This window comes from Ambystoma mexicanum, chromosome 5q, assembly GCF_040938575.1.
Source record: "Ambystoma mexicanum isolate Mex_15411 chromosome 5q, UKY_AmexF1_1, whole genome shotgun sequence".
NCBI classification, from domain to species: domain Eukaryota; kingdom Metazoa; phylum Chordata; class Amphibia; order Caudata; family Ambystomatidae; genus Ambystoma; species Ambystoma mexicanum.
In genome coordinates, this window is record NC_090933.1 from 1044985330 (window position 1) to 1045012012 (window position 26683).

The 26683-nt window shown below is 41.4% G+C and overlaps 1 protein-coding gene across 2 annotated transcripts in view; it reads right to left on the reverse strand.

The window, feature by feature from the left end:
- The window catches only part of SAMD12 (sterile alpha motif domain containing 12), a 2183709-nt gene that overhangs the window by 1147051 nt on the left and 1009975 nt on the right, over window positions 1-26683 (reverse strand). The gene's annotated exons all lie outside the window — the stretch shown is intronic.

Genomic DNA, 26683 nt, shown 5'->3' on the forward strand with positions numbered 1-26683 from the left:
CGAGTCACAAATTTGTTATTTTATTTAATTGTTTTGATTTGTTATGTTAGTTAATTGTTTTATTTATTTATTTTATTTTATTATTTTGTTGTCATATCTGAAATGTTGATTTCACACGCACATAAAGACCGTGATTAAAAAGGCATTCAAACATATGTGGACACTTCAGTTGGAAAGAAACATGTACAATATTTCTTTGAGAACTTATGGGCTCATTTGGGGTCTGTTTTACTTTTGTTATGATTAAGCAGTGCTTTGTTGTGAAATGTCGTAATGTTCAGTTTATTAAGTTGCTAATATTTCAATTGTGATTCATATGATGGAAAAAAAGAGATGAACATTTTAAGAAGTTTCCTCCAATTGTGGGTTTGTTAGCCAAAATTGTTGAAAAAAGGAGGGCAATTTAAGTACATGTATGGGACTTTTGCCAGCATATAATATATAGCATTTCTGCCAGCATACAATATATAGTAGTTTTGCTAGCATACAATATACATTAGAAAACACAGCCAGGCCCAGTTTGGAACTGCAGGCATTCAGAGCACACATACATTTTTTTTAAGCTTAGTGTGCTGCCAGGTTAAAATAATGAGGTGCACAATTTATAGTGGATGCTTCATGTGTGAAGACTACATTAGAATACACGACTGATTAACATTACTAACCTAACTAAAGTACTAATTTCAAATTCTCTAACATTATAATGCAGTCTTCTATGCACAATGAGGTACAGTCCATGTTTTGGGTGCACTGTTTGAAATTCATTTTTCAGTGAGGAAATGCACACTAGTGTTTTCTTCAGCTTGTGGAGAACAGAAAATATGTAAGATGTAGGAAGCAAAACGAAACAGTTACTCTGGGCATGAAGTCTTCATTGTTTTGAAAATGAAGGCTAGCACAGGGCACATTCTTTTTACCCTGATTGGTAGGGATTGTAGGCAGACAAGCCACGTCAACAAGGGGGCTGAATGAGAGTTTTGCTAATGAAGAAAAAAGAGGGAGCTGGGAGTTTGTGCTGGGTTCAGGAGACAGACAGACGGTTCTATCTCTGAGGGTCGAGCACTGACTTTGAATCTAATCAGTTGGCGCTGCCCGCACATGTACGGAGGAGTTTCGCGCTGGGACTGGGACTGCAAAAGACGTGCGGGGATCTCAGATCACTGGCCTTGTTAAGAGATTTGTGCCAAGTGAGAAAAAAAAAAGGAGAATGGTGCACGAGTGATGCTAGAATTCATTGGCAGTGCAGAGAAGTTAGAAATCATGGTATGTTTATTTTTCTCTCTATATATTCAAAGTGTAAGAACATAAATTTATATTTGCAAAATACATGTTTGTTTCTGCTGTTCGTTTATATCTTGCAGGTGATGCTGTAAATATCATGTGGTAAGATTCTGTGGTTTGTAACTGGTTTGTAACACAAAGTGCAGATAAAAAAACTGAGATTTTGGTGTCATTCATGCATCTGTGAATCATTTATATATGAGGCGCAAAAGTGCTGTTTATACCAGTGCAGTAGTGTATTTACCAATTTATCATTGTAGGTAAAATAGCAAACAGGAGAAAGTCAGTGATCGACATCTACAAGGTAGGCAATTGTGTGCAATGTTATGAGTGATTCCTTCTTGAAAGCTGAAAGGAAGGGGTGCCTAATCCGGCCGTTAGATTACTGGATGTACATAAGCCAGTAATATCAGCCACAAACTATAGGTGGTGCCTTGAATAAACTCATTGGGTTCTCTGAAGTGTTCTAAGTCTGGGGCTCTCTACAGGTGACTAGAAGGCATTCTAATAGAAAGGAAATGTTTATTTTATGATGGGGTTATAGTATAAAAAAACATGATCACCACTATACCACAGGAATAAGATAATTCTGAAAATACCACAAGGTAAGATACCATTACAATGACTGCAATACAAGCTGACAAGCTATGGTCACTAAAATAGTGTGATACCAGACCAACTCTAAATGTAATACTAGTTTACTGCCAATATGTTTACGGTAAGAAAATACCGCCAAATCCTGAATTTACCCCAATAAGACAAAATCTCTTACAGTATTGAAGACCAAGTGCATGATTTCAAATGGGGAAAGGGGATTTCAGCTCAGAGCATATTTGTCAGGAAATAGAATAATCTTGCAATCATGGTTAACTATGGTAAGGCCATGGGCAGAAGTTTAGGTGGTAGACATAGGGACACTGGCCTGTGATTAATCCTAAGGCATCCTCACAGAATCCCTGCCTAAGATCTCCTGCCAGGTGGCCAGGGGAAGGCAATCGCTACCTGATGCTAACCCTAGGGGTGAGTTTAGCCGGGTGGATCACCTGGGAGGAGAAGAGCCCCAAGAAAATGGGAGGATTCCTCTAGGAGAAACAAGGTACTCATCTTCCTTGGAAGGTGACATTTCCCTTATGCCAACATACCTAATGGCATATTGTCAGAGTTGGGTTCTCCTTTACAGAAGCACACAAGGTATTAGTGCTGAAGACCCCTGTAATCAGCCTAGGGATGATGTGTATAATAATCAGGGACTCAATACAATCATTTTTGAGGGTTATGTTTCACCTTTGAATAGAAGATGTAGAACTAAGAACCAAACAGTAGTTCCAATAAATCCATCTTTGAAAAGGACCTTTAATAAAATCTTTAAACAGGACAATGTGAATAAAGACAAAATAACTCAGAACATTATGGACTTCAAGTCCCATCATGCTTTAAGTATTAGGATAAGGAAGAGAAGTTCAGAGGTGCAGAAATCTGAAACACTCTATAATGACTCTGATGACCCACATCTGAGCAGGACTTGTGACTACTTAAGACCCCCTCAGGTGCAAGCCAAGAGAACTCATCAGCCGTGTGAGCAGCAGAAGCAGAGAGGATACGCTGGTACCTCTGCGCATTTTCCAGATAATACAGTCCTGAAAGAGTTGTTGAAGTTGTGTCCTTAGGGCGCAGAGATCATGCAGCGGGAAGCAGTGTGGAGGCCAGCTGTCCCAAGGGAGAGAGGAGCTCTTCCCATTCTGTGAGGTGCTACGGTGGATGGTGAGCACCGGAGTACATGAGGAATGAAGAGGACTTGCTGCACAAAAGGCACGAACGCTGGAGGTGCGACCAGAGCGGTCAAGCATTTAAATCCTGACGAGGGAAGCAGAAGTGGAACCGGCAGTGGGTTGGAAGGAAGCGCAGAAGACGACCAGCGAGTTTACCTATGCGAGGTGAGTCCAGGGTGCTCCAGGAGAGACCACTGTCTGGAAGTAGATATTTTAAATACCGAACTAATGAATTAAATTACTTTTGGAATAATCTCTACATTCAGAGGAATGTGACAATGAAAGATTATAATGACTAATGTCAAAGTAAAGAGGGGGCAATGCGTGATCTAGAGCACTAGCGTTGCCTAAGCCAAAGATAGGCAATAATAAACAAGAGGGAAGCCTGCTTTTCTAGAGAGAGAAAACTAAGGCAAAAGTATTATCCACAGTTAATAGGTGGAGCAGAAGAAACCCAAAGGTGGCAGAAAGGACGCCCCCCTTGCAATCATTATCAAGGGGGAGAGGAAATAAACCTGCTTTGCATGAGGCAAACAAGTCAGAGGAACAAAAGACGTCAATGTTTATTAAATACCTTTTGAAAGACGTTGTGAATCGCAATGCTGTTGAAAGTTGAAAACCTTTTAATGAGATATGAAGTCAACCTCACCACTGACTGAGTACTGGTAGTAGTAGTAGTAGGAGTGTTGTCCTGGCAGGCGACTGTAACCAGAAATGGGACTTTTCAGTAGTAAGCCCTGGCAGGTTGGTGGGCCAGACAGAAGACATTGAAGTACTGCAATTGTGGTTGAAGGTTGTGGTGAAAAGTGGCTAAGCCATTAGAATGTGATGATTTGAACTGTGTTAAAAATTCATCCTGACAAAATCTTGCTGTACATGAAGGAAGAAACATTTAACAATCGAAGAGTGGAAAATTGACAGCCTGATTCATGGAATTATTTGCGTGAAAAAACGCAGATTTGTGTGCCTTTCTGCCTGAAAATCCCTGTTTGAAGTATGGGGATTTTCCGGCAGAAAGGCGCGCAAATCTGCGTTTTTCACGCAAATAATTCCATGAATCAGGCAGTGAAAGTTTTGTTTAAGCAGAAAATTGTGAACACTGAATAGTCACCTTGGAAGAAACCTTGGAAGAGAACTTTGTGTTGCAGTTAAATCAAGTGCCAAGTGGAAAACCTGTGGACACCATGTTAAATTTGGGAGTTGGAGGTGGGCTAGGGGTCACGTTAAGCGTACAAACGAGCTGTGGATAATTGCAGCTATATAAGAAAACACAAGGGGGAATGAAAGTGTGTCACACAGAAACGAGTGGTGGGAGCAAATAGGAGAGGGGTGGGGAGGCGAGGAGGCTTTGAAGGGACTCGGGTAGCAGGCAAAGATCGGGGGGCACTTGGTGAGCGCCTGCGATGGGAGGGAAGCATTTGTTCATCATTTTTCCTAACAACTGCAGATATCTAACAACTACAATTAAATGTAGTAGTACATTATTATACCCACGGTTATGAGAAAAAAGTAAACAAAATATATACATTTTTACAGCTACGGTGAGGTATGGGGTGAAAAATCTGACCCGGTAGTGTTTTAAATATAGGGTGGGCATGGGTGAAGGCCGGTAGTGTTGTAAAATATACAGTGGGAACAACCAAAAGCCAGCTTGTAATGTAAAATATGCAGTGGACCCAGCCAAAGGCCATGCCTAGTGGCCTGGTAATTTTCTAAAACATACAGTGTACACGGACGAAGGCTGTGCTCACTAGCCAGATCTAAGGCCCTGGCTAGTGGACCCGATACACATGTATAGTAGCCACGGCCCAAGGATGTGGCCACTGACCATGACCAAAGGGCATGGTAATGGACTGGTAGTGTTGTTAAATATACAGTGGGCATGACCGAAGGCCATGGCTAGTGGCATCGTAGTGTTGTAAAATATATAGTGGGCACATGGCCAAGGGGTTCCATGTGATAATGTCCCTGCAAAAAGGCTGTGTGGCAAAATGTCACTGGAAAAAGGCAGTGGTTTGCAGTGACATTATCACTGTGAACCTGCGGGGGACACCCCCGCAATCCCTGTTTTTGAAACAAGTATTTTTTTTATGTTTATTTCTATTTTTTCCCCAAGGTGAGCGGGGGACAGCTCGCTCCCTTCACAAATGGTCCCCATACATAATGTTGCTGCAGCCTTTTCCAGGCAACATTATGTATGGTGACCATTCGTGTGGGGGTAATATTACCGAACCGGCCAAAGGCTGTGGCTACTGGCTTGGTAATTTTGTAAAATAAACAGTTGGCATGGTGGCCAGTGGTGTAGAAAAATACATTGGTATTGCAAAACCCTTGAAATTCAATGTATTTGTATTTAGTTAACATTTAGTTAAGTTGACCAAATGTATTGCAGCAAACCCCCTAAAAATCAGTGCTTTTGGGAAGTCATGGCCAGCTTCACTCATCGCGTTCCTGTTGCAAAGCCCATGAGCACATACATATTGTAAGAGAAGGGATTCACAATGACATACAAAATGGCATTATGGGGTAAATTACATTATGGGGGACATCGTTAAGCCAGTCATGACTTCTCAAATGCTCTGAATTTCAGGGGTTTTGTTGCGATAAATTTGGCTAACTTAATGAAACTTTAACTGTTTTTCAGTGAATACATATATATCCTGCAACTTGGAGGCAAAGTCCCTAATCAAGACACTCAAAGCCTAAGTAAACGTACAACAAACTGCGGTTAACCAGAAGATTTACAGTACCGGATCACCTGAGATATCTTGATAAAAAAAAATCATTTTGAACTCTATTTTGTGTATAAACGTCATAATTATAAGAATTTGCCATAGTTCCAAAAAGCTGTATTTCAGTTTATGCACCGTACGTGGTGTGGGTTGTCAACCTCACTGAGCCAGCACATAGTCAAATAGAGTCACAATTTAAAGGTATCGACAACGAATATGTATGAGAACATTTTACAGTAAACTTATGTTGCTGGATAAGCAAATATGCTGTCTAACCGAATCTCCATTTACTGATTGGTAGAGGAAAAGGCTAGATAAAGCTTATGGGTATTTTGCTCTGTTTACCAGCTCTCTTACAACAAGACCAAGGATCTAAACCGCGTCTCTCCAGATGTATTGGACTCCAACTCCCATGATGCCTCACCATTGACTATGGCAGTTAGGGCTGGCAGTAGTTACAGCCCAACACATCTAGAGAATCAAACGTTTCTGGCCCTTCATCTAAACACTGATCCAGCTTGAAATCTTTGTCATCCGTATTTTTTTTAACCAGAATATTAGCATTAAAGGAAATGGGAGGTGCCTGGTAATAGGGCATTCTGGTAAGATGCCCGATGAAAAAAGCTTCACCCGTACATTTAATTAAACACAGAATACACTATTCATAAATTTGTTAATCATTTTGAAAGCCCGACTCAGTTGTACTGTGTAGTAGCACCATGATTTCAGCCTAACTTTACCTTAACACTCATGTAAACTACAAGGCCTTTTGTGTAATGAAAATACACATTTGGGGGGCCACCTCGCACTTATTCTTGGGGAGGAGAGTGAAGCCAGCTTTAAACAGTTGCTGCTTTTGATTGCTGATGACTCACACGATGTATACAACTATTTCACACTTGTATAGTGTACACCACAAAGTGAATTTTATCTGGCACTCGATAACTGGTTGGGGCCAAACCAGACCGAATTCAAATCTGATGCTCTAGGTTGCACATGGAGGTCAGCAGCAGGCACTTAGCTTGCAAAACTATATGACAGTCACAAGAAAAGTATGTCCCTTCAAAGAATATCTTTATCCCAAGCGTTGCAGCTATTGCTATAATGCTTAGGCCCATCTTCCAGGGCCCAGTCCACCCACACGTCATCCTTGATCCAATCATGTATTCAGCATGGAAACAGTAGTCTTTTCTTCCTAAGAGTGTTTCCCGAAGAAAAGGCAGCCCTTAGGCATCGCAGCGCTTATCAGTCCCAGGACACCAAATCAAACTGTCCACCACCACAAACCAGTGCCAGAAGGGATAAGCATAATGGATTCAGTCAGCATTCCTAACAGTAGTCACAATCTAGCCTACAGATAATTACATATTATAAAGCAATCAGTGGTGTTTGCATCAAAGGGCTGTCTGCAAGATTTGTATTCCAAACAGGGTGACAGCGCGCAGGTTTGCAGCCTCAGACATGCAGCGCATAGGACACACAAGCTTCCGGGACCCAATGATTCCTGTGCAGCAGGTCACAGTGTGCAGGGTTGCAGCGCGCAGCCATGCAGCTCCTAGGACACACTAGTTGCAGGGACACAATGATTCTTGCTCAGCAGGTCACAGCATGCATGGTTGCAGCGTTCAGTCATGCAGCGCCCTGGACACAACATTCCCTCTTTGATCCATCTGGCATTGATTATTCACCTGCAATGTACCCACTGCTTGCTGCATTCACAATCCTTCTGTGCTTGTCAGTACCGCCCCTTCTATGGTGTACTTTGATAATTTCTTCTAAAATAACTTGGCTTCCTCAAGTTTTCTAGCATCTCCCCTCTTCTCTTGTAACAGCCGGTAGTGATGCTCTATAGTCAACTGTATCTCTGCCCATGGCTTCGCTTCCATTACCACTCATTTATTGAGCAGTCTCTGTAACTGTTCTGGCAATCCCTGTCACAAAATGTGGTGAAATACTGGCACTGATTTCCCCCATTGCTCCCTTGTTTCAAGAGTCCACCGCTCCTAAATACTTTGAATGTAAGCAAGCGGATCTTCATCATCTTTAATCTTACAGGCCATAATTGCACCCATATCTGACGTATCAGAATATTGTACCAAAGCGCTCACCAGACATCTGCTCTACAATTATTAAATGGTGCCCCATTGTGTGCAGTGTTCTGTGCCGCGACACTTGAATAACCTGCTCTTGTCCAAATGTCATCCCTTTCCCCAACAATGGCTATTAGGAGACCCTTAATGACCCCTATTGCCAAAGTATTTCATCTTTTCTAATTCATAAATCCATTTCCCCAAACCTGCTATTAAGCTGGGAAGTTTGCATCTTAAATTATCCTTATCCATTTGTGGCCAGGGAATATACTGCAATCTGGCCCCTCCTTTCTCCAATAAAGGGAACTGCATGAACCCAAAGCCGCAATCGGCTCCCATCGTCTGCCTATCCATAGTGGGGACAATGGTTTCCGATCGTCTTCTGCCTGGCAATGACCTCAGCCTGCTCACTTATGATGGTGACTCTCCCTTCTCGCTATACAATCATTCTCTAGGACGTTCTGGGCATGCTATAGTATCTGGCATCCTATCCTTAGGCTGCTCTAGATTAGACTATCTCACTTCCTTGTCTGTCTGCAGACATCCCTTGGGACCCCACGTACTTTCTCCCTCCTCCCCACAAAAGGTTTCTCTCTCTTTGTCTGACATATCTAGTGCCGAGCTAGTATGGCTTTCATCCCCATCACCCATATTTAAAGTCAGCCTGTCTAAGGACAAGGCTCTATTCTCGAGACTGAATGGGTCTCTTTCTTCGCTTCATGGTTGGAGGGCCAGGGATTGTTCTCCCTTCCCTCGGCTTCCCAATTTGCTGCTTTCTCTTAAGTCTTGATAGGCTTTATCGATTCTCTCTCCAATGCTCTGTATGTCAAAATTCTCCTTTATCCTAGATGGTGCTGCCATTGCTCCCTGCGACGAGACAAACTTTTCTATATTGCCCAATGATATTACTGGACTTGGTTCCATTAACTGTTTCTGAATGCAATTAATATCACATTCCTTTGACTTTGATTTTGCTCTGTTTCTTCATCTAATTCTCTTTGCTTTCTTGCTTCCTGTCTAACCCTTTCCTCGTCTTGTGTTTTCTCTTCCCTTCTTTCATTTGCTCTAAGCTCTTCTTCCCTTCGTCTTTGTATTCTTTTATCCCTTACTTTCTGTGCTTCCCCCTCTTATCTCTTCTTTTCTCATTCCTTGATTGCTCTCTGCCTGTTGTCACAATTCCTTTGCTCCTCTGTACTTCCCATTGCATAACTTCCTCAATATTTTTCCAATCAAGCTAGAGCAATATCTATCCACCCACCCATTCATTATGTATGAGTGTTTCCTCATCAGCTTTATCCTTTTCTCCTTTCCATCTCTCAATCTCTCATTCTATCTCTGTTGATATATTTGGTTGTTCACTTTTCTCCTCCTTATAAAGATCTCCTCCTTTCTTTTAGTCTCTTCTGGACTATCGTCACTGCTGTAGGCAGGTGGTTCATATAATCGGATTACTAAAGCCTGTCGCCGCTTTAAGTTTCTTTAACGGATACAATCCTATATCTTCTGTGCTATCACCATTTACTTAGGGTGAATTAAGGGGAGCAGAAGACTGAACACCTTCCTCCCTACACTGATTAAGCATCCAATCCTCAGGAGGCGGATCCTCCCGCTCCTCCGGGTACATTTTCCAGAACTCTAAAATAGCTAACCTCTTTTCCAATTTCTTCCCTGTGTACACAGTGGGCAAGTATGTTTTCATGTGTTGCAAAACCTCCTTAGACTTCGACCCCCCTTGTGGCCATTCCATGAACATTTTGTCTGCTGTGCCCTTTAACCGCTCTGCAGTATACTATCTGAGTTTAGGCACATGTTTTGGCAGTGTTTTGCACAGATGCATCAGTGGAGTAACATCCCCCATTGTGATAAGTCTCAATTGACTGTCAATACTTACTGTTAGTTACACAGATACGTTTCAGAAAAACAACAAAATATGAGCGCTCAAAGCCTCTAGTTCTTAATTATCTCAACATGTCTGTTCAGTCGGCGTTGACAATGACCTAAAATAGATAACCACCTTTTAATCTCTTCTTTAACCTCACAGGCTTATACTCCTCGCTCTTCGACAACTCTTTTCAATTACAAAATACACAAACAGACAGACTAGTTGACTTTTCACGTTCTCACCATGGTACTCCTTTTCTCGTAGCCCATAAAATACCCCAATTGGAGTTTGAGTCATAAACCTGTTTATGTCCTGCCTATTTACCCCCTTGGGGTTTTGAAATGACTCCTTCTAGACCGCCATGAGTCTGCTCAGCGCCTGTGGAAACCAGGAGGGATTTCGTCAAAGAGGGACCCGTCCCACCTGTTTCAATCTTTTTGCAAGAATTCTATATTGCCCGCTCTCCACAGGAAACTTTGTGATCTTCCAGCTGAATGGAGGAGGGCGTCTGATTATCCGAAACTGTTGAGACCCACTAATCGATAGGAATAAACCATCCTCCCTCTGCTACCATGTGAACCTGTATGCCCTTTAAGCGAGGGAGCGCTCTATGGGATGGATGGGGATGCCAATTTCATTCTTACACCATTAATAAGAAAGTCTCAGGAAGTTGGCAAATCTTTAGCTGTTTTACTAACAAGTATCTAAATCAGGGAGCACAACTGACATCAACGGACTTGCGCTTCAATCTCTCTCAAGAGTAATCTCAAAGCATTTCATAAAAAATTACATTTATATAGTAAAAACTAGTCATACGTGACATCATGCTACGTGGCAAAATAAGAAAATTTATGTGAGACTCTGATAGGCTTAAGGGGGACAACTAGGTATACTTTCTATGGCAGCTAGGATCGTGACTGGATCTCTAAGGTCAGGTGGACAGCTATGCCCAACCCTAGTGCATGAATACACAACGTTTCATTGGATTTAAAACTATAGGAACTCGTCTTGCTTCTCACATTCTTTGTATCTTCTGGAATAGATAACCAGTTTCTTGGCTGCCCCAACCCTTGACACTGGGCCAGACAACCTTTCTTTAAACTTCCATCATCGTCAGCTATTTCTTCTACTGCACCACACTTTCAGCTCTACTGTTTATGGAGTCCTAGTTTGCTAAAATACATTGTGGAACATCCAGATTCTATACACACATATATATATATATAATGGCGGCACCGCCTGCAGTCTGTTCACTACATATAGTCAGCCTTCATGATTACTTCGTCTACTTGCATTTCAGCATCTGTACAATTATAAAAACGGCTTTCATTTTCTTCAGTGCTTTCCATACGTACAATCTTTATTTCGCACATGAAATATCACTCAATTCTTTACTTCACCATCAGATTCTATAAGGTCTATATACTCTCTTCATTGGCATCTCTTCTGGGTGCATCATTTCTGCTTCATGTGACGTCACCATTCCTCTCTTTCATTCATCTTCACACTTCTTCCAGAACCTCCTTTAAAAGGCTGCCATTTCTCTGTGGGTACATCATATAGGGCTTTCTCAATGGATACCTTGTTTTGAGGACATTTAGCGGTATAGGGACCATTATTGGCGTCGTGCATGTCGCAATTTCCGGTTTCCAACATATAGGCAAAATGGGGGTGGGACTTCCGGTAAAGGCGCTTGGCTTCCCCTCTACAAAGATGTCAGGGAAAAGACATGGTGTGTGTGTTGACAAAAATTAATGTAGAATATGGTTCACATGCAAAATACTGACAAAACATTTGAAAAGAAAAGCCTGTTTGGTTGCCATGACATGTTCCTGTAGGCCAATTCAGGCAGACTATGCAGGTGTCTTTCTGCAAGGGAAAATCAGAAGAGGCTAAAATAAAAATGTAATCCAAGTGCAGATTGGAAAAGCATATCACATTACTGGCTGAGAAATAGAATGCAGTATTTTCATTGAAACTGGCACCTATCAGAAGGTGGTGCACTGTGCCGATTCAGACTCACTTTTCAGCAGAAAACGAATAGCAGATAATTAAAAGTGTACTTTATTAATGACTGAAAGAAACAGCCCTGTACTTTCAGCAAAAAAGTGAAATGGCCCCCAAAAAGACACTGTATGTACAGAAATCAAGGCTGATGTTAGAAAATGCAATGTGTGAGTCCATTTGAGCCCAGGAAAATTCGGGGGGGGGGCGTCTAGGCAAAAATTTACAAAGAACTCCCCCACTGAAAGCCAGGCTTGAATCTCAACTGTTTACAACTGAAATAAAAGGTGTCCTGCTGAGGGGTGTTGCAAAACAAACTTTCTTTAAACTTGCTGTCTCTGCAGGACAATTTACCTTGGCTGGTGTCATGGTCACTGGTCCAATGGGCCAAGGACACTGACATCGTGCCATCAGGGGATGAGGACAAAGGGTCACAATCACAGGGGGCCCGGGTGGACACAGTCCTGGTGCCTTTGGCGCCTGGCTCATGAAAGTCAGTGAACAAGAACACTTTATTATGTGTAAAAATGCTTTTACTCTGGAGCATCATTTTTCTGAAGCAGCTCCATGTGCACATTGTTCGGGTGTGGCCTCCCTGAGTTACTGTGCACGGGCTAATTCAGGGAGTGGCTAGGTGTGGCAGGCAAGCCAGGCCTGATGGGCGTGGCCTCACAAACTCAACTATATAAGCCGCTCCCATCCAAAAGCCAGAGCTTCGCGTTAATCTGCATTCTCATGCAGCATAACGCTCACCGCCTTCCTGAGATAAAGCAGACTTACCTTGGGAATCCAGTCTCCTGTCTACGCGCTTGCATCCTGGAACCAACATTCACCTGCATTCTTCACTAGCCAAACCTGATGTCCATTCTTCCATCATCTTCATCCTCTGGAACACAGGAATCCTGATCTTGACACCGTAGCACAACGCATTCTTCATCTCCGAAGGCAGACCCTGTAAAAGGACGAAAGACAAGGTTAGACATAACAAACATTCAGTTTAAGGTCACGCTTGAATAATTCTTTGTGCTCATCCTTAAACACCCACTTACCTGCTGCTGGACCAACGCGGGAGCATCCCCTTCTCATCTGGCGCTGAATTGCACTCCATAGCTCTGCTGGGCCGCAATCACACCTATTTGCGAGAAAGCAGAGATAGACATTAATAACGAGCGGACAACGGGTTGTGGAAAGAACAAGACAAATCAAATACATCATGACAAACGAAGGGTAACGAGAAAGGGGAGACAAAAAGAAAAATGAAATACACTTACCAGAGAGGTGTGGAATAGTCGCAGCTGGACTGGACAACCACGTGCAAAGGGCCAGTGAAGGAACTCGTTCCTTATCAAAAAGCGACCCTGCCAGAGCCAGAAGTAGCAGGACAGAGAGCTTGCCATTAAGAATCAGCAGGTGAGCCTTAATGGGTCGGTGGATGCTCACGGAAACCAGGCTATGGGAAGAAGGGTTTGAGAGGGGAATCAGTCACAGGCTGGCAAACTCAAGTTCTCTCATATCTACGCAGGAGCAGTGCTACAGTTCACCGCAGCCCACAGCCTGTTTGCAGAGGAAGAAGGTAGGCAGAGGGGTTCTGTTTCCTGGGAGGGCTGCAACCGTGCCCCAACACCCCCGCAGATACCAGGTGAGCATAAAAGATGAATGTCCAGAATGTAGGGGGAAGGAGTGAGAAAAGGGGCTACAATTAAGAGCAGCTGAACATTGAAAGAACTACAAGAAATAGATGCCTTTCAGATTGAAATGGTGGTCCTCTTCGGATAAGACACAGGCCTAGTGACATCAGAGGGCCGGTGCGGCTCATCTGCAATAGGGATCTCTATGTAGCAAATGCATCTTCCATTTACGATCTGTAGCCCCCAACTTCAAACAGCAAAACTTTCAACACAAAGAGACTAATAAAAACATTGAGCCCAGAGAGATAAATGGCCAGGAAGCAGGAGAGCTACCATTTGTCCAACATGAAGATTTACTAATAATTTAAAATGACTATTTAAACATAGTACTTTTTGTCAGCAACTATAAATCGTACTGATTACATGTAGGTTTCATTTTTCAGATAATTTCCAGGTGATTTTGGTGATATAAAATTCATCCACTTGTGACTCAGGGAACTGTAATGGCCATTTAAGATGGGTTTCTGGCAGATCCGAAAATGTTCTAAATGCGAGAGTTGGCATTGCTGGTGGGGTGAGGAAATTAGGAATATGGGTAATAAATGACATGTTCGAAACTACTATGCTTTTTGTAAAAACGGTGGAAAATTGCCAAACAGCCATTCAACATGGTGCGGACCTGGCTGTTGTTTTATTAAATTCCCTCTGATTAGCTGAATCAGAAAAAATATATATTATGGCAGTTACTACTAGATCACAAAGTGTTTAATACAAAACTAGTTTTTGCCAAAAATTTGACATGAGAACAAATGGCGATTACAAATGGGAATTGCCATGTGTCTACTCCAAACTCCTAAACCAATCATTAGAGATGGGCAGGAGTTGGGAGGAGAGAGAGGGTAACTGTCCAATTTGCGAGAACTCTTGCAGGGTGCTCCCCAAGATTGTAAACTTGGTGGTATGATCGCTGCTATGTAAAGTGGGTGCACCATTAAAAAAGGAGAGAGCTGCTGAAATGTACCATCTGACAGCTGCAAGGAATCACCAAAGGAGATTGCTGAGATTTCTTCTGGGTGGAGCTGTCTATTTCTGGAAAGGCCTAAAATATGACTTTGTCCTATGGTGGAATGCTGGTGGCCGTCCTTTAGATTGGAGTGACCAGACCCCTTCCCAATCTCCCAAGAGGGACCTAAAATGCAGCTGTCTGAACTTTAAACAGCGGCTTTCTATGTAAGTAAAATTGAGCCCTGTGAAACCAAAAGGTGGGCGAGTCTGCTTGCCTTAAATCCTTTCCCTTTATAGTGGGAGGGTGGGGCTGTTTAGATCATTAGCCTATTTAAATAAAAAAATATAAATGTGTGTTCAAATTCAAAATTAACAAAGTTAATTCCCAGTGTGCACTGAACACTATAGACTTTAGACTGTAATTGAGTAACCCTAATTTGTCTGTTAACATCAACTTTTTTAGGGTGCCTTTGTTCCTAAACCAAAACAAACAAACAAAAAAGAAATCTACCTCATTCTACCATCCAGCTTCCCCAACAAATGCCTTTAAGTGGAAGAGGTTCTGAAATCCAAAATCCTCTACTCATTTGAAATTTTTTCAGTCCAGCTTCCCCAATACTGGCTTTTAAGTGGTTGGGGGTCTGAAATGCAAAAATCTCAAATCAACCCAAGTTGTACTGTACAGCTTCCTCAACACAGGTCTTTAAGTGGAGGTAGGTCTGAAATGCTGACTTACTCAATCATTCCAATGTTTCTGTCTGACTTCCCCAACTCCGACCAGAGTAAGGGGGGACTGAAAAATCACTAATGGGTGAAATCATAATTGCCAGAGGCATTTTTACCAATCTCTAAACCCAACTGATAGCCTTTTAAGTGTGCAGGAAAATCGAAATTGCACACTACATATACTATATATGTAGCTTGCTTGTGTTCATTGACTAGTCTGATTATTTCTTGAAGTGAAATCTGTATAAAGAAAAGTATTTTAATTTGTTTTTCCTAACCCGTTGGTGTGATTCACTTGTGTAACAAGCAGTTAACTGTGAGCCACACAGAAGGTGGCTTGTGTATTTTAGTGTGATTTCTATTACCTATAATTTCAATAAATACAAATATATGTCCTCTTCCCGGCCTGGTTCTTGGCTCACTGTGGGCAGAGGGGGGAGATGTGTGTTACTATATATGAGTCTTCAGTAAGGCCAACACCAATAAAAAACTTAAGCAAGCATTTCAGTGCACCCTGAATGGGGGTGGGAAGGAACTCCCCAGGTGGAGGGCTGTCTCAATATAGATTCTCCAATTAAGGGCATTGACAAAGTTATATTATCCAAACACATATGAGTAAGAAGTATTGTCATTTAATATCCAGCCGAACACCAACATCATAATTGGCAAATTCTTAGCCTTATTTTAGGGTTTTCATTGGACTGCCTGCAAATTGTGACAGACTTACAGGATATCTGTGGGAAGGGATTCTGGAGAAGTGACTGAAGGCTATTTTAAATGTAGCCTGTTGCTGGTGAAGCGCTGTATCCTCCAGCAATGCAAAGACAATTGCCTCCAAGTAAACGTGAATGGTTAAGGGACATGACTTGGGTCAATGAATGTGAGGACACGTATATCACTATGCAGCCAATGTCCTCGAGACCCAGGGACATCTGGAGTGACATTCGGCCATTCCTTGCTAAAGACAAATGCTTAACTGTGCTGTTTGGCTTATAACTGTTGTGGGCTACATGGCATCCATTACGCGAAAACTGTATAGTAAATATATGATGTCATTGTGCAGTAAGATTTATGATGTGTACTCAACATGTGCTTGTCAAACTTAAATAAAGTTTATATAAACAAGACTTACAGGAAACCTGTCAGTTTTTTCAACGAGTCGAAGAACACAAACATTTGATGGAAATTATGTCACTGCAAACCCTGATGACAAAATGTTTGGCAATTATGCCCATGCGTAAACAGACACATTAGGGCACACAGGCACCTGTTGCTTCACTGCTGCCAAACGCCACAGTTCCAGTGCCAAGGACAATGATCCTGCAGCCAGACAGGTGTGAGAGAGCATGTGTGTGTGTCTGCTGACATGTGTGCTTAGCGCAGTGCATGACTGTGTTGCTCCATCATTGCCAAATGTCCAAAATGTTTCCCTTGAAGTGATCTTCATTTAGTTAGTTTCCTGTATCAGATTACTAAGGCACACAATACCCAGTAACACAAAACAGTAAAAAGAAGGTGTGTAAAGGTGTGTGCAGTCACTGCAGGAGGCTCCTGTGCTTGTTTGTTTTCTACTACAGTCTCCTGGGAACTCCATGATCCACACTTTGGACGATTATGATGTCACTTTGTTACAGGAAACATGGATGTCCAGTACCCCTTTTTGGCCTGATCATCAACTTGTAGCAATCAATGCCTCCAAACCAGCCAAGGGCAGACCAGCAGCTGGTCTTATTATAGCAGTAAGAATTGACTCCCAGTTATGTATTACCGCATGGAAAAGCCCAGATCCTGGGATCCAACCAGTCTTAATTACGACTTCCAATAAAGATCATCCATTCTTTCCTAAGACTGCAATTATAAATATATACTGGAACCCAGCCTCTGTGACTTCTTCCAGATTTGTTGACAATATTGAGTCAATTCTTGACCAAATTCTTCTTGAACCAGAAATAACCAACACAATAATTGCCGACGATTTTAACATGAATCTGATACAATCCTCTGACAATTCAAGTAACTCGAGACCAGCTAATTGTCTATTGCTAATGAAAACTAGAAATTTCACAATATTAAATGGTACTTTTCCTAACGATGTACCCCCAAGACCTACTTGTTCGACGTCTAAATTCTAGACTACGTCTTTATCTCCAATAACTCAATAAAAACAATAGCGAACTTCCAAATTACACAAACTATAGCGAGTGATCATAATTTGGTGAAAATATCTTGGAGATCACATACTAAATTAAATTCTGATTATTACAAGGCCCCAATCGAAATAAACAACGCGAGGACAAGAATTTGGTGGACCCCCTTTTGTATAAATTATTTTCGACAACTCTTGCATTGAAAACAAGAGGAGATGGATAATATTCATTACAATGATCTAATTCATATCATTATTCAATCAAGTACACAATACGGCAAACCGAGCTTTGCGCATAAACACAGATGGAACCCTGATATAGCCAATCTTAGATCAAATTTAAGGCGCGATATAAGACTACAACCTTTATATGACAATAAAATTCTAAAACAAAAAATAAAAAATAAATACAGAAATCAAATTAAGCAAATAATAGCGACAACAAAACAAAATAATGCTGAATCAATGCTAAAAGCCCTATTCTCCAAAAAAGCAGGAGAAATATGGAAAATAATAAACAGATCAGAAACAACAGCTGAGAAATCTACTTTATTAAATTGCATTGACCAGCTGACATGGTCAACACATTATGAGAAACTTCTATTTAAACCTGAAGAAGATCTCGTCGCTAAGAATCAAAGTAGCCCTGATATCAAAGTCTTAGAATTTGCCGCTCTGGATACAACTATCATAATCAAGAAACTGAATAATTTGCGTGCGCCTGGTCCTGACATGATAACAAATGCCATTCTTAGGGAAATTGGAAGCCTGTGCTGATGTTCTATACTTGATTTTTAAAAATGTCATAAACCAAAATAAATTTCCTCCATCATGGCAGAAGGTCATTATAATCCCGATTTTTTTAATCTGGGGATAGGTCATGCCCAATCAACTATCGCCCAATAGTGCTTCTGGATGTGCCAGGAAAAATCTTAGCAAGACTTGTGGTTAGAGACTTCACAAAATGGCTCCATGAGCAGGAATTAATGGATCCCTCTCAATCTGGTTTTGTTCCGGGCATAGGTACATAATTAAATCTAATTATTATTGCCATACTCAAAGCTCAAGCTATTTGCAAGAAACAACCAATATATCTTGCTTTAGTCGACTTCAAACAAGCGTTTGACTCTATCTCTCGATCCTTGCTATGGAAAATATTTTTAAATGCCAACTGCCCTTTTTATATTTTTAACTTGATTTTATTGTTTTACTCGAATACGAGCATAAAAATAAAACTTACAACTGACGGTCTCTTGTCAAACACAATAAGAACAAACACTGGGCTAAACCAGGGCTGTACGTTCGCTTCAATTCTTTTCAATTTTTATATTTGTGACTTTTTAAAGAATTGATGGAAGTGCAGTGTTTCTCACCACGTTTAGGATCCCTAACTATACCTTATTTATTATATGCAGATGATATGTTTCTTGTTGATAAAACTCCTATAGGCCTCCAGGAAACTGGCTGCTCTATCGCGATATGCTGAACTAAACAAACTGGAAATGAACATAAAAACAACGGAAATTTTAATCGTTCAGCATTCAGCAAAAAAAAACAAAATTAAATTCAACTGGTTTATCACCAATTACCCACTTGACATAATACATCAGTATAAATACCTTGGAGTTAACATCAATTCTGTTATAGCGGACATCCCCTACAAAAACGAAATTACCAATAGAATCAAACTTTTATCAATCCAAGCAAAAGCCCTGAAAAGGAAGTATGGTCGGTTTTCCTTGATACCTTCGCGCATGTTTTATCTACAGAAAGCCGTTCCCATAATTACATATGGAAGTCATACCAAAATCATGGACAAACAAGTAAATTGGGACTACATAGAAGGTTTATATTCAAAATCAATACTGCCAGTCCCCCTAAGATAACCAATTGCCATAATTCACTATGAACTCGATCTGTCTTCTCTATCCGTGGTGGTCACTTGGGCAATGTTAGCATTATATCGAAAAACTCTTCTTACTACAGATCATGCAAAAAATGTATTCCCGGCTGTAAGGGACATGATGCAATCCACAAATAATAATCCAATTTCCTCTTGGGTCTAACAGTGTAAAAAGGCTCTTTTGGAGGCAGATATCTCTTTTAATGATCTGGCTCAATTTCCAGACAAAGCCAAACTCAAGTTGCTTAGACATGACTGGATTATTACAAGGGAAAAATGTCTCCACTACTCATCCTTTAAAGCAGGTCCTTTTATTGTGAAAGCACTGAATGATATTCCGAAATATATCTCAACATTTCCAGACAGATTCTATGCGGACACCTTTTTACGTTTTAGGCTAAATCTATTGCCAACTAACATCAAACTTGCACAATATGCCAAAGATTCAACGTTAAGTACTTCCTGTAGATTCTGTAAAATATCTGCGAATGAGGAATCACTCTCCCATCTAATCTCGGAATGTCCTTCTCTGCTCTAATTAAGGATAAAACACTTTCTTAAGTTTTTCAAACATAGAGTATTACTCACTAAAGAACAATTATGGTATGAGATATTCAACACATCAAAAGATTCACTAATTATAGCCACTGTTCATTACCTTGATGAATTGAATCTAGCAAAAAAAACAACACCGTCATAATTTCCTATTGAAATGAAGAATTTTCTTAATCTAGGCATTTTTAATTTTCTTTTATCAAACTATGGTTTTATGATGGCCTATACTGTTTTGAATCCATAATGTGTTATCTTGCTATGTTCTTAATGAAAATGTATGTTTTTACATATTTGCTTATGTCATAACATGTGTAACTTTGATGTGACAGATTGAAAAAGTTGAATTTCAACTAAACCAATTTAAAAAAAAAAAAAGTAGATACTATAATTGTACCTGCTTCGGGTACGCATGTCGGAATAGGAAACGCATCCACAGAGAGAGATAACAATAAATCTCTGCTCAATCTATGCCTCTCGCTGCAAGCGGAAGTGCAACAACTTCCTAGTTCCAATATCCTTAAGCCCCCTGATGGTTTGAGTATGGATAAAAACACAACAAGGGACAATGGTATGGTTAAGCCTGTTAGCCAAAGGTTGTCGCGCTCTCCACACCTAACAGGACTAATTAATGACTCGGCATATGACGTGATAAGCCAGAGTCTTTTGGGGGAAGAATATGACAAGCCAAATGGGTCTGTTATTGCTGAAGGGAATGATGGTAAATTTGTAAAATTAGGCCATTACCTTTGCCTTGAAAATGTTATTGAAATGATTCAATTTATATCGAACTAGACCCAGCGACAATCATATATGTTGGAACAGATGTCACTAAGAGCAAACGCTAATTCAGAATATGTTAAAGTTAGTAATGGTAGTAAAATGAAAGCAAAGACTAAAGTACAAAATTCAACGACACCTGTTGATCCTCCCTATGACCGATAGGTTACAGAGGAACGCCATTGGAGGCAAAATGTGTGGAGAAACGAGTAGACACTAGGGGCTGGCAATGGACACTGAGCCTAATTATGAATAGGTTCTGTCTAGGAAAGAAAGACAGAAAAGACAGAAGGATGTTAAGGAAAACATCTCCAAGAAGTGCTCTTCTAAACAACCACCCCATAGCTCTTGCACAGGGGTATGCTTAAAGCTGCCCCGCTACAAAAGAAGGCATGCAATGAAAGCAGCAATGAGACAAAGAAGAACTAAGAACAGCACCGGCCATTTAACTTCTTGGCTAATGAATTCTGAGGACAAAAACAAAGACCAGAATATCAGCCTTCAAAAGAGGATGGTGTAATTCCTGAGGACGGTTAGAAGCAACGCAACATCTCTACTAAAATGGGGCTATGATATAGATCAAGTTGTAGATCTGAGGGGGAAACATGCAGTAAGTGCTAAAAATACAGTGGTACCCCCCACGCTAAGGGTTGAGAATCTGAGTAAGCCTGTAGAATTACTACCAAAGTTCCCTGCAGAAACTCTTACGGAGGACTTTATGGCAAATTTTCAATGGCAGTGGCTTCTCTCTTTTCTACTGGTTCCCAGTCAGCGTACCTAAAAGTAATGTACTGCTTAGCTCATGGAACTCGCGAGGTCATGCCCATTTGTTCTCAGAAGGTGGTTTGTATAGTAACCTTCACAATTCAGACATAATATATTACTTCAGTAAACCTGGTTGATGGGGGATATTTTGTTTGATGGTTATACATGCTTCAAAACTTCCACCAGAAGAGGTAGTAAAGGTTGACCATTTGGCGGACTGTTGACCTTGTGTTCCAATGTTTTGGAGGCGAGGGGAAAAAGTTTTGTCGTCTGGTAACCCTAACATTTTGCTGGCTGTGTTAAGGTTGTCGTATTCTGGTGGTAAATATATATGACCCACCAGGGGGACTAGAAATGCTGCTAGGCTACTGTCAATGTATGAGACTATTTAATCATGTGTGAATAATTATCAAGATATGGACCTTTTTTATCAGAGGTGATATTAACTCTCCCTTGTGTCCGTGTCTTATTTTTTGAAAAGTGTCATAATGTAGGTACAATAAACTGTGATATACCATTGGTGAGTGAGGTATAGCTGGTGGCAGTGGGCAGATTGCCCGAGTCATGACCTGTGGCCATGGGCAGTGGCCAGATTATACGAGTCATGGCTTCTGGCCATGACCACAGGAGACTGGCAATGGGGTTAAAGTGGAAATGGCCAGCAGGGAGTGGCTATATGGTGAGGTTTTTCAAAATCGGGATAGGTTTGAATGGGAAAATAAATTCTGCCCGTGGAAAAAATTCTGTCTGTGGCTACAGCACAAAGTGCTCCACAGGATTGCATCAACAGATCGGTGCGACTATCGCTAGATAGATTCTGAGACAATGCTAATCCGCAGATAATTAACAAGCACCCTGAACCAAGTGCCCACGTGGTCACCAGGCCACCCCTTGAAATCAATTCCCACCCTTATGTGAGACTATAGTGGAACAAGATGTTGGGATTGGATGCTGGACTCACTTCCACAACCTTGCAGCAATGACTGGCCCACAATCCACATGCCTTGAGAAAGACTCTAGACGTGTCAGCTGAGTTCTAACAATAAATATAGAATGGTTTTGAAGACTGCTTTATTACGAAATCATGTACATATTGAATAATTCAATGCTGAGGTGAACAGGGCTCACTCTCCTATTCCAAACCTAAATCTTTAAGAAGGAAGGGCTCCTTCGCAAAAGAACCCCATCACCAGTAGCTGGGTAATCTGTTTAAAGTACTAGATGAAGTGCAGTGATGTAACAATTCTCCCGCCCTGCAATTACTTGATAATTGTGTACTCTGATTTGATTAATGGGGCCTGCAGCATGGCCGAACCCTACGTTAATGGGAAGAAAAATGTTGCTTGCGGCTACAGCCTGAAGTGTTGTACTGAATGACAACAAACCTGCACGAGGAGCATCAGCCAGGACCTGAAAGGATGCTTTTGCCAAACTTATTTTTTTGGAAAGTGTGGCAGTAGTACAAAAAATAGTGATATAACTTTTCTGCTGTGGGCAGTGTCACAAATAAATAGTGACATAAGTTTGGTGCATGGCCAATGGGCCTGGCCTTCAGCAAGAACGGATGCCTACAGTGATTTACTTATTAGGGCATGCGGCATGGCCAAAGCTGTAGGTTTAAATGGAAAAAAACAATTGACTTGCGACTGCAGCCCACAGTGCTGGACGGGATTGCAGCAAAGTTGTGCTAGGAACATCAGCGAGGACATGAAAGGATGCTTTTGGAAATCTGTCCTTTGCTTAACTTTTTGGATTGTCAAAACTTAAGTACAAAAAATAGTGATATAAATGCTGCCGTGGGCAAAGAGCCTGGCCTTTGGCAAGTACAAATGTCTAATTTGCCTATTGGGGTATGCTCAGCTGATAACGACTCACAAAAGTATGTGTTGCAAAAAATATGTTTGTTAAAGAAGGTTTATAGTTCTTTCATATGTGTTAAAAGAGGAATTATAAATAATTTATATACAGTGATGTAACATTATGAAACATTTTCGCTTCTAAAAACCTATTCGATTGACAGAAACAAATCTGTTAAAGGGACATTACGGTTAAGATGTACCCCACCCTTGGGACTCCTCTGCCCCAGCAGTTAGCTACTGGCCTCCCACCTTGGGATCCTTTGACACTTCCTTCCTGTGCTCCCATGAGCACTTGTCCATCCATATTGCCCCTTTTGTTTATGCACTTCTGTCACTGCACAATACATATGCCTATGACCAGCGCCTTGATGCCCTTGGGCTGCTAGTGCACTTTATAAATTTAAAATAATAAAAGAATACAATTAAAATATGTGCATTTATAGAAGCACTATGTACAAACCTTTGGTATACTTATGGGAAATGTAGATTCAAAAGATTTCTAGAACATTTTGTTGAGTGTTAGTTGGTGGGTGAAAGTTTAATATGTTGATATATGTAGAGTTTTTTTTACTGGTTGGTGGATATATGTGTGTATGGTTTATAGCAGGCAATGAGGGGGTGTTACAAGCACAACACTACAAAGAGCAGAAGGGCTGTTTTGTTTGATGGTGTGGATGTGCAATTTGGGTTTTCTAATAAGGCATGGGCTAGACAGGGGAATGTGGAGACTGTGGATAGTTATAAAGGGCAATGGATTATGGTGTTTATTGTATACTAGAGAGGAATTTCGGACAGAAATGTGTTTCTTTGCTTTATTCTTTTTCTCTGGTATACCATTGTCCATTATTTCCATTAGCAAGTAGAAAATGCTAATGGGAACTATGAAGACTCTTACTAAATCGAACTACTTTATTGAAAAATGTAAAGTAGTTAGAGACTTTAAGCTTATTTTTTTAGTTCTATTTTTTACCTTTGAACAGTGGTTCCTAAAGGAACCCGCGTTCAGATTTTTCTCTTTTTGTTCGTTTTGCAGAAAGGGCCACAAAGTAAGGTGAGTAGGGAAATGAGGGAAGGGCACCAACCGCACATATGTAGCGGCAGGTGGACAGGGAAGATGTTGAGTGTGTGTTACATCTAAGGGGGCAGTGTTTCTCCCGCTCCTGGATTACAGCTTCAAAAGCACTTTGAAATTGCTCCCCCCTGCAGAGTGGTGTGTTGCAGTATATACAGAGTACTGTTGTCTTCGAAAGATATGGATCAACAGCCTCTTATCGCTTGCAAGGTAGCTGGTGGGATTTTGTGTCCCACAGAAGTAGGCTGTGTGGTTACCTCACTGGTTGAGGAAGATGAGGCAGATGAAGACAGCCTACTACTTCCTAAGAAAGGAATAGCCTTTCTGAGAGCATTGCAGTGGTTGGATTTGGTGTGGCGCTTCATCAAGGTGGTCCCGTAGCAGAACTGCCCAGGTTGTCCGAGACTTTGTGCATTTCACTTTGGTAGCTTTCCAACAATGGTAAATAACTGCCACACCCATGATTCTCTCTGGGTGTTAGAGGTAGGGACTTCTTCTACCTCATCTTCCTGGTTTTCTTCATTGGCCCTCATTACGACCCTTGCGGAAAGGGGTTTACGCCGGCGTAATGCATGGCGTACCTTTCCGCCTTACTACGAGTTCCCGTAGCGCCATGGTGCTTTTTTCGCCTGCTTTTTCCGGGCGGAAAAATCCATGGCGCTACGGGACTTGTTGTTAATTACGCCACCGTAATTTACGGTGGCGTAATTAACGCCTTCCCCACTCCCATTATACCCTATGGGGCAAAAATGGGAATGGGGAAGGGTAAATGGGGATTGGGGACTTACCGCCCCGCCAAGGTCGGAATGGGGCGGTAAGTCCGCCAACCACCATGGCGGAGTTGGCAGCTTAGCGCCATGGACCATGGTGCAAATTGCACCATGGTTCTCCGCCAGGGTCGTAATGAGGGCCATTGTCTTTTGAAGTACTGCGCTTCTATCGTCGTGTAGTTCCTCCAGCTGGTGGTGGTGGTGGTGGCTTTTGGGGAGGAGGGATGGCAATAGCTGACGCCATTTTTAACATAAATAGTAGTTTTCCTAATATTCTTCCAGATATGTGCTTTGTGCTAGATTGCTACTGTATAATGAGTAAGAATAGATGTAGGAGCTGTGCAAGGGTACATTGTTGAGCTTCGATAAGCTGAAAAATGCAGTTCCGAACTGTTCGCAAAGCACGGACCCGTTCGCGAAATGCAGACATGTCACCATGCGGCATGAGAGCGCGTGACACTGTCTGAATAGTCTGCAATGACATCAGTCGTTTGCGAACATCGGCAAACACAAAAAAAGTGAAAAAGTTGCAAAAGTTATAGAAGTGTTAAAAATGATGCTACAAGGTGTGGAATGGCAGAGTTTTAAGGTGAAACTTTCTAAATTGGAGAAAAATGTTGCTATATTGGGGTAAGTATTATAATATTAAGTTGTAGCAAATTAGGGTACACTGGTAAAAACTTTGTTAAAGGGACGTTATGGTTCAGTTGCACTAAATAAAAAGCTATGAAATTCAATGAAAAAACGTTGTTAAAGGGACATTATTGTTACACGTAAAACTGAAAAAACCCAGAAATGTGCTAGTTAGGGTAAGCTATGCAACCATAACTCACGCCACCACAGTGCACTGCTAAGACAAACACCCAGTACATGAAAGATGACATCACAAATATCATTGATGACATCACTGATAACATCACATCTCTGGGCCACTTGGTCGCAGGTGAAACCACCAGATAATTTGTAGCCAATCAAAACACTAACCCCATATGTATTCTATATGTAATTTTCCCCACCAACCACATAGCCAGTCACAGCCTGCCTTAGGTTTTTGTATAATAACGTGTCATGTCTGACATCATAACCTGTTGAAACCTGATGACAAGCCTTTAACCAGCAGAGAGAGCATTGGAATTCCTGAGTTGTCCATGTCTTTCAATGTCTGTGAGATCTCTTACTAAACAGTGATTTTGTCAAATTTTTGGACTTTTCCGTTTCATGGCGTGAGGGATTTCCCCTGAACCAGACCGCTTCACACGGCCAATCATTATAGACCTGCCTGGAGAGCAACTGTTCTGGGTACATTCAGTTGGGTCCCGCAACACATGTTTGGGTAGAAATAATAAGGGGTAGGAACACAGCCCTAGCCAGACAAAAAAAGTCTAGGATCTTGCAGAAATTATGCAATAATTTGGCCTACTCATATCTGTGGCTAACCTTTAAGATGATTTAAGTTTAGTCCTCAGATAAGAGGCCTAAGCTGACAGATAAAACTATGAGTTGGTTTAGTCACGTTTATTTATTCCCTCAAAACAACTAACTGCTTCGGGGGATGGCTAACTCAGAAATATGCAAACTCATGCAGCGCCTGCTCCTACGGCTCAAGGGGCCACCATAATGCAGAGCTCTAGATGAGCAATGTGTATATGGTACAACGGAAAGCACTGAGATGAGAGGTCTACATGAACCTAGGACGCCTCAGATACATACACATTGACA